Consider the following 9170-nt stretch of genomic DNA (forward strand, 5'->3'; position numbering starts at 1 on the left):
GATTGTAAATCGTACAACCACTGTGGAAATCAACATGGAGGTTCCTCAGTAGACTAGGAATGAAGTCACCACCCAGTTGTACCACTCCTCAGTATTTTTTCTACAGAATTAAACTCATCATACTATAGTGATACATACATACTCATTTTTATAGTGGCAACAATTCACAATACACAATAGGGTACCAGCTTAGTTTTCCATCAATAGATGAATGGAAAAAGAAAATATGGTATACATAAACAATAGAATTTGACTTAGCCATAAGGAAACATGAATTTTCCCATTTTCAGGAAAATGGATGGAACTTGACAACATTATATGAAGCGAAATAAGCCAGACTCAGAAGTGAAAGGTAACATGTTTTCTCTTTTATGTGGAAGCAAGAGAGGAAAACCAAAGAAAGGTGGGGAGGGTCTCATGAAAACTGAGGAAAGATCAGTAGAGTAGAGGAAAGGAACCAGGGAAGGGAAGAGGAGATGGAAAGGGGAAATACTGGGGAATGACATTAGACAATGACATTGTTATATTGTGTACATGTATGAGTATGTAACAACAAATTCCACCATTATGTACAACTATCATGCACAGTAAGAACATATAGAAAACAAAAAGTGGACAAAGAGCCAGGCACTGTGGCGCATGCCTGCTACTTGGGAGGCTGAGGCAGGAGCATTCCTTGAGATAAGGAGTTTAAGACCAGCCTGGTCAACATAGCAGACCCACCTCCAAAATCAAACAAACCAAAGAATAATACACTGTGGAAAACATACAAGAAGAATACTAATCAATTTTAACACCAACAACAACAACAAAAAGGTCATTAGAGCTGAGGATGAAGCTCAGGGGTAGAGGGATTGCCTACTAGATATAAGATCCTTAGTTTAATCCCTGGTATTTTTATTATAAAATAAAGGTACCCTCAAACCAGGAAATTGTGTCATTTGTGGTGATATGGATAAACCTAAAGGAGACAATGAAAAAATAAAACAGACACACAAATGATCCCACTTATAAGTGGAGACTGGGGCAGGCATAAGGGGTGCTGGTTAGCACAGTATAGAGTAGATAGAAGAGGGGAGACACTGATCAAAGGATACAAAGTTTCAATTAGATAGGAGGAATAATCTCTGTGCCATACTATAGCACATCAAGTTGACCACAGTAAATATTAATGTAGTATATGTTGCAAAATAGCTAACACTGGATTTTAAATGATCTGATCACAAGTAAATGGAAAATATTTGAGGTGAGGTATGAGGTTTGTGCTAATTACTCATGTGATCATTATAAAATGTATACATGTATGAAAACATTGCACTGCATTGTATAAATTTATATAACTATGTATTTAACAAAAAGAAAATAAAACCTGAGTCCAGCTCATGTAGTTGTCCCCTCCTGCACTCCCACTTTGCCAGAGGGGAACCCCTAGCAGAGGCTGCTTAGGCAGCTTTGGTAGGTTGTAACTTGGACTCTCCCTGGGAGGAGCTGATGCTCCCCTTTTTGACATCACCCACTATCTGGTGTCTGTGATGGCACTGAAGCATCAGCTGGTAGGAGTGGAAGGGGCATGGAAGAATCTTGTTTCAAGCTGGTCTACTGCTATGCTCCACTGCTTTGGTGGAGGATTTTTATCGTGTGTACTGCTTACAGAGCTTCCACTGAGGTTTCTTGAAAACCACACTAATATTTTACTGGCATCTTCAATCTGCTATACTATATTTTTTGCCCATGGGATCTAATTTCCTAGGGCTATTCATGCTTAATATGCTCAACTTCTGGCTGTAGAAATGGAGGAGTGATCAGAACTTGGAAAATAGTAGGTGGAGTCACACATGCTAATAGCTATTACAAAAATAGCTGGCTAGTCATGATAGCTATTGGATGGGCCCAAGGTGCAGGTGGTATCATTATCATGAATTTTGAATAGTTGGTAAAAGGAGATTGGAAACCAGAAAATGAGGAATGGCTGAAGATGTCCTATCTTTCCAAGGTAATCCTGCTGGGGTCCCTTATCTTCTTCACATTTCAGCACACCATGTATCTGACCATATCAAAGCATAATCTTATGTTCCTTTATACCATCTTTCTTGTGGCCACAAAGATAACCATGATGGTTACAAAGACTTCTGTGATCTTGCTCCTTTTGAGCATATATTGAGTCGGCTGCTCTTTGGCTGGCAGCCACAGTTTTCATTATAGGGTAAGAAATGTGGAGCAAAAATCATCTTCCAATGGCACTGGTTCATCAGTCCCCAAACCTATGACCAATGGTTCAGATAATGTTAAAAGGAAACATACTAAGAACACTGAGTAAATTTGCTTGGACTCTAGAAGGCAAAAAATAAAAAACCTTTTCTACCTATCAGATTGTGGAAAATATTTCTATGTAGATGAATTGTAATAAAGACTATATATAAGGTAACAAAAAATTTTGTTTTAGTGTAATTACTGTTTCTTTTTTTTAAACTGATGCAAAATATTTATTCCAATTTAGTTATTTTATGCAGTAGTTTTTCTCCTCAACAGACTTGTGATAACCACATCTTTTAAATCTGTAAATAATGTTATCAAAATAATCTTAATCTTTGAAATCTCACAAAAATTTATATTTTACAATCCACCCTGAATATCAAGGCTGCAAGAATAACACATTTCCTATATCCAAATATTTTACAGCTGTACCCAAAAAGGAAAAAAGAAAACAAAAACAAACAAACAAAAAAAAACCGCATATGCTTTGTTAAGGGCTAAAGTTACCCGAGCAGCCAAAAATAAAATAAAATATCCAAATTATTAGCATTAATTTAATACAATTATAACATCAGTAGTCACTTTGTCATTGACAATGATTGCCTGAGCACAGGGGTGAGTGCCTCAAGGGCTGGTAGTAGAAGCTGTTGCTGCAGACCAGTGTCTCCTCCTCTCTGCATCTCTGCACTGCCAGCTCCCACCTGTGCATCGCCCCATATGTACTGTGTGTGTGTATTTAAAAAATCTTTCCCATCACACAAACTTCTATTAAGCAGATAACAGGGAAGAAGAACAACAAAAGCTAAACAAGCCAACTGCTCGTTCTTTGGTATATGATTATTTCCCTTGTGCATGTGTTGAGAGCCACAGCTGAAGGGGCCCCAGCAAACTTTCAGACTGCCAGCTGATGAGCTGAAGGGGCCCCAGCAAACTTTCAGACTGCCAGCTGATGATTGGCTCACAGCGGCCCCAGCAACATCTAGCTGACTGGCTCCTCTGCGGTGATGCTCATTGGGCTGTTTCCCTGCCCTTTCAGACCACGGAGCTGCTCATTGGGAGACTTTTTTGGCTCCGCCCATGCGACCCAGCCAATTGGCCTCAAGAGCAGGAGGATTGTGGGAGGAAGAGGCTGGGTTGGGGGAGTGTGGCTTGTGGGAAGCCGGTGGTAGCAGTTGGGCTCTGAGGGTTTTTTCCTGAGGAGCTGTTTTCTTTGGTTTGTGTGGTTCTAAAAATAAAGTTAGTTTCTTTTGACAAGTGGCTCCTGAATTGTGCCCAGCCAGACTGTGGCATTTGGTGGCTCGCACGGGGAGCGACTGAGGGTAAGTAAACTGCTCGCCCCTGAGGGCAGGGCGAGAGGATGGGTAGCCATTTTCCTCTTTTGTTTTGCTTCACTTTTGCTTTAAGTTGCCTGTCCCTGGAGATACGTAAGATGGAAGAAAAACCGCTCGCATCTGAGGAACAGATAGGGAGAAAGGACGGATGGACATTTCAGGAGGATAGAAAGGCTATAATGATTTTCTGTTGTTCCAATTTTGTTTCACTCTGTTTCAGTTTTGTTTGGCGTTATCTTCTTGGGTTGTATTATAGTTATAGTAGAAATATTCAAGTAAAAAAGAAGGTCTCTCAAGCTAGTCAGACAGAGGAAAACATTCAAGTAAAAGAGAAGGTCTCTCGAACTAGTCAGACAGAGGAAAAGATTCAAGTAAAAGAGAAGGTCTCTCGAACTAGTCAGACAGAGGAAAACATTCAAGTAAAAGAGAAGGCCTCTCAAGGTAGTCAGACAAAGAAAGAAAGTGTAAAGCAGAAAAAGCCATCAGGGGGAAAGTTACAAAAGGAAACTGCTACCAACACCTTTCTATCACCAGAGGGCTTAAGTGTCCAACCAACAGCACCACCTCTACAGGAGCTATCAACCGAGGACATAAGTGTCCAACTGACAAGGCCACCTCCATATGCTGGGAGGCCCCCAACCCCCGCAGTTGATAGTTCAGATCCTGAGACAGGATCTCAAGTATTAACATGCCCTGTATTTGAGGTAGGAGGGCAGCAAATTTACCATACTTTAAATTTCAAAAGAGTGAAGCAGCTAAAAGAGGCTGTAACAACCTATGGTCCTCAAGCACCCTTCACTGTAAGCTTGGTTGAATCCATTACCAACTTGAACATGACGCCAGCAGATTGGGCTAATATGTGTAAAGCTGTGCTAAATGGAGGACAATACCTGTTATGGAAGGTTGCCAATGAGGAATTTTGCAAGGAGACGGCTAGGCGAAATGCAGCAGCTGGTTATCCTCAGAGAAATCTAGATACGTTGTTAGGAAAGGGACTTTATGAGGATCAGCAGCAACAAATTGCATATGATCCTGGTACATATTCACAAATTGCTGTAGATGCAGTTAAGGCATGGAAGACTTTACAAGGACATGGAGGTTTACAAGGTCAATTATCTAAGATAATACAAGGAGCTAATGAATCTTATGCTGAATTTGTACATAGGCTTATTCAAACAGCTACCAGAGTTTTTGGGAATATAGAACAAGCAATGCCATTAATAAAACAACTGGCTTATGACCAAGCGAATCGTTGGTGCAGAGATATCATTAGACCATGGAAACATGAAGATTTAAACACATATATTAAACTATGTAGAGACATTAATGAACAAGAGCAAGTCATGGCAACTGCAGTAAAACAGGCTTTAGATGCCAGAGACATTAATGAACTAGGGCAAATTGTGGCAGCTGCAGTAAAACAGGCTTTAGATGCCAAGCCAAGAACATGCTACAATTGTGAACAAACAGGACATTTTAAAAGGAATTGCCCCATCGGAGGAGGGTTTAACAAAACTAGGTATCAAAGGAGTAGAATACCGGGTATTTGCCCACGATGCCGTAGAAGGAGACATTGGGCTAATGAATGCCATTCTCAAACCACCATAGAGGGTACTCCATTATCAAAAAACGAACAAGGACCAAGTGTTTATCCACGATATCGTGGAGAAAGGCATCAGGCTCCACTGCCAAAAAATGGACAAGGGGGCCCAATGCTCCGGGGCCCAAAACCACAAATATACGGAGCACTGGAGGAACCCAGCAACCCCATCAGGGTAGTGCCCAGGACACATTGTCCATCAGATCCCTCATCAGACAAACCAGAGGGAGCGCAGGGTTGGACATCTGTGCCTCCACCAGAGCAGTACTAACTCCAGAGATGGGAGTTCAAATCATTCCCACAGGGGTAAAAGGACCTCTTCCCAAAGGAACAGTAGGCTTATTATTGGGATGCAGCTCTTCTACTCTAAAAGGACTTATGATAAGTCCTGGGGTAATTGATCCCGATTATGAAGGTGAAATAAAAATTATAGCCAGTTCTCCAAACGGTATATCTGTAATTTCACAAGGAGATAGAATAGCACAGTTACTAATAATACCAAGCCTACATGAGAAATTTTCCAGTCGTGCTGTAGAAAGAGGTTCCAAAGGATTAGGCTCCACAGGTGTAGATTGGGCTATGCTGTCTTTAAATTTAGATTCTTGCCCCATGCTAAAACTAAATATTCAAGGACATGAATTTAATGGGCTACTGGATACAGGTGCAGACCTTAGCATCATCTCTCATCAAGAATGGCCAAAACATTGGCCATTACAACAAGCCACTCAAACGCTTCGAGGCCTAGGAGTGGAGACTAATCCCCATAGAAGTGCAATGGTATTAGATTGGAAGGATCCTGAAGGATGTGAAGGAACTATACAGCCATATGTATTGGATCATCTTCCTATAAATTTATGGGGATGAGATGTCCTAGATGAATTAGGTTTGACATTAACTAATAACATCAAGCAAAATGCACCCACTATTATGACTAGACAAGGTTTTAGGAAAGGAAAAAGATTAGGAAAACAAGAACAAGGTATAGCAGCACCAATACCAATAGATCAAGGAACAGACAGACATGGGTTGGATTTTCAGAAAGGGCCACTGAGACAATAAAAATTACTTGGAAATCAGAAAGACCAGTATGGGTTCCTCAGTGGCCCCTGACTAAAGAAAAGATACAAGCAGCCCATGATCTGGTCAAACAACAATTAGCGGAAGGACATATACAACCTTCTGTATCTCCCCATAATACTCCCATTTTTGTCATCAAAAAGAAATCTGGTAAATGGAGATTATTGCAAGATTTAAGAGCCATTAATAATGAGATAGATGGTTATTATGGGACCTGCTCAATCGGGGATTCCTCAATTGTCTGCTTTGCCAAAAACTAGGTATGTTTTAGTTATAGATATTAAAGATTGTTTTTTTTTTCAATTCCAATTCATCCTGAGGATAGTCCACGTTTTGCATTTACTATCCCTGCACTGAATTATGAAGGTCCTGATCAGAGATATGAATGGAAAGTACTCCCTCAAGGGATGGCTAACAGCCCAACTATGTGTCAAATTTATGTTAACAAAGCAATCCAGCCACTTAGAAATCAAAATCCTGAACTACAAATATTTCACTATATGGATGATGTATTATTAGCACACAAAGCTAAAAACACATTGCTAGAATGCTATGCCACACTTACAAACTTATTAAAAAATTATAATCTAGAGATAGCAATAGAGAAAGTACAATTAAATTTTCCAATTAATTATTTAGGAGTTCTATTATCCTCAACCATGGTCCGTCCACCAAAAATTCAAATACGAGTAGATCAACTCAAATCACTTAATGACTTTCAAAAGTTATTAGGAGACATAAATTGGATAAGGCCTTATCTAGGTATACCAACAGGAGAGTTGGGACCTTTATTTGATATCCTAAAAGGTCCATCGGATCCAAATTCACCCCGAATGTTAACGCCTGAAGCAAGAAAGGCATTAAAAATCATTGAAACATATATGGAAAATATGCATTTGGATAGAATTGATATAAGTTTGTCTTTATTATTTATTGTACTACCAACAAAAAATATTCCTACAGGAGTATTTTGGCAAGAAGGTCCATTATTATGGATACATTTATCTTATTCTCCTAACACTATTCTTACTAGGTATCCTGAAGCTGTAGGACAATTAATACTCAAAGGAATAAAAGCAGCAAAGGGAGTGTTTGGAATTTCTCCCAATAAAATTATTACTCCATATACTATGAATCAAATTGATGAGTTAGCTAATGAGTTAAATACTTGGGCAATAATCATGTGCAAATCTAATGTTTCATTTGATAACCACTTACCATCTAATCCTTTATTGTCTTTTTGGTCATCACATCCTGTAATTTTTCCAAAAATGACAAGAAAACACCTATTGGGAATGCTCCAAATATATTCACTGATGGATCTAATAATGGTACAGCAGCAATAGTTACACCTGATCAAACTTTTACATTTTTAGTACCCAAACAATCAGCTCAAAAGATAGAGCTTAATGCAGTATTACAAGCTTTTGTGATGTTTAAAGATTCTGTATTTAATTTATTTTCCGATAGTCAGTATATAGTTAATGCTATAGTATCCCTTGAAGATGCTGGTAGGTTTTTCCCTTCCTCTACTGTTTTCTCTTTGCTTTCCACTATACAAAGTCTAATCTGGGACACAAAAGATCCATTCTTTATAGGACATATCAGGGCACATACAGGATTGCCTGGAGCCCTTAGTTTGGGCAATGATTTAGCAGATAAAACTACACATGACATACATATTTTCTCTACACTAGAAGAAGCTACAAATTTTCATAAAAAGTTCCATGTCAATGCTAATACTTTACAAAAGCATTTTAAAATAACTAAGGAACAACTAGACAAATAATTAAACAATGTCAAAATTGTGTGACCTTTTTACCACAAGTTAATCTTGGAGTCAATCCTAGAGGACTGATACCTAACCATATTTGGCAGATGGACGTCACACACTTGCCAGAATTTGGAAAATTGAAATATTTGCATGTTACAGTTGATACTTCTTCTGGATTTTTGATGGGCTCCCTTCATGCCGGAGAAAAAACTAAAGATGTTATAGCTCATTGCTTACAAAATTTTGCCACTGTGGGCGTTCCAAAACAGTTAAAAACAGATAATGACCCTGGTTATACTTCAACCTCTTTTAAACAATTTTGCTCATCATTTGGCATTACTCATATAACAGGAATCCCATACAATCCACAGGGACAAGGCATAGTTGAAAGAGCTCATCAAACTATTAAAATGTACTTATTAAAGCAAAAAGAAGGAATTGGGAAGGGGTATATATTCCCCAAAGATAAACTTAAAATAAGCCTTTTTACTTTAAACTTTTTAAATTTGGATTCATCAGGGCTTAGTGCTGCAGAAAGGCATATGTGTACAAAAAATGTACATAAGCCCAAGGTACTTTGGAAGGATATTCTAACAGGACAATGGAAAGGTCCTGACCCAGTAATTGTCTGGAGTCGGGGGTCTGTTTGTGTGTTTCCACAGGGAGAACAGCAGCTGATTTGGATTCCAGACAGATTAACTAAAGCGATTTCTACAGACCAAAAAGAAGATGTGATATCCAGAACTCCAGTTTGGTTATTCTTACATCTGCGACAGAACCAGAATGCTTTTTTCAATATCTATTTTATTATTGCCCTTTCCCATATTTTGTTTTTTTTGAGCTCATACAGACCTAGGTTAATGTTTTGCTGATCAGTTCTATTTTTTGACTATAGAGTTTTTAAACATTGCAATGGAGATTTCACCTGTAAAAAGTTATAAGGCCTTTACTATTATGTTATGTGTCGTATGTATTATGTGTGCACACTTGTGTTTTATGTTTGAATGTACGTATGTCCATATGTCATATATGATGAGCGCTCACGAAAATATGGATCCAAATAATTTTTTTTATTCACGTGATTTAAATGGTTTAATTTAATTTGGGTAAACAGCTGTTGAGGATTGTTTTAAAA

General features: G+C 38.6%; 1 pseudogene; it reads left to right on the forward strand.

Annotated features, from left to right (window-relative positions):
• Positions 1 to 318: 318 nt before the first annotated feature.
• On the forward strand, positions 319 to 2317 carry LOC143402030 (trimeric intracellular cation channel type B pseudogene; annotated as a pseudogene).
• Positions 2318 to 9170: the final 6853 nt, after the last annotated feature.

Source organism: Callospermophilus lateralis, chromosome 6 (genome assembly GCF_048772815.1).
Source record: "Callospermophilus lateralis isolate mCalLat2 chromosome 6, mCalLat2.hap1, whole genome shotgun sequence".
Classification (NCBI taxonomy): domain Eukaryota; kingdom Metazoa; phylum Chordata; class Mammalia; order Rodentia; family Sciuridae; genus Callospermophilus; species Callospermophilus lateralis.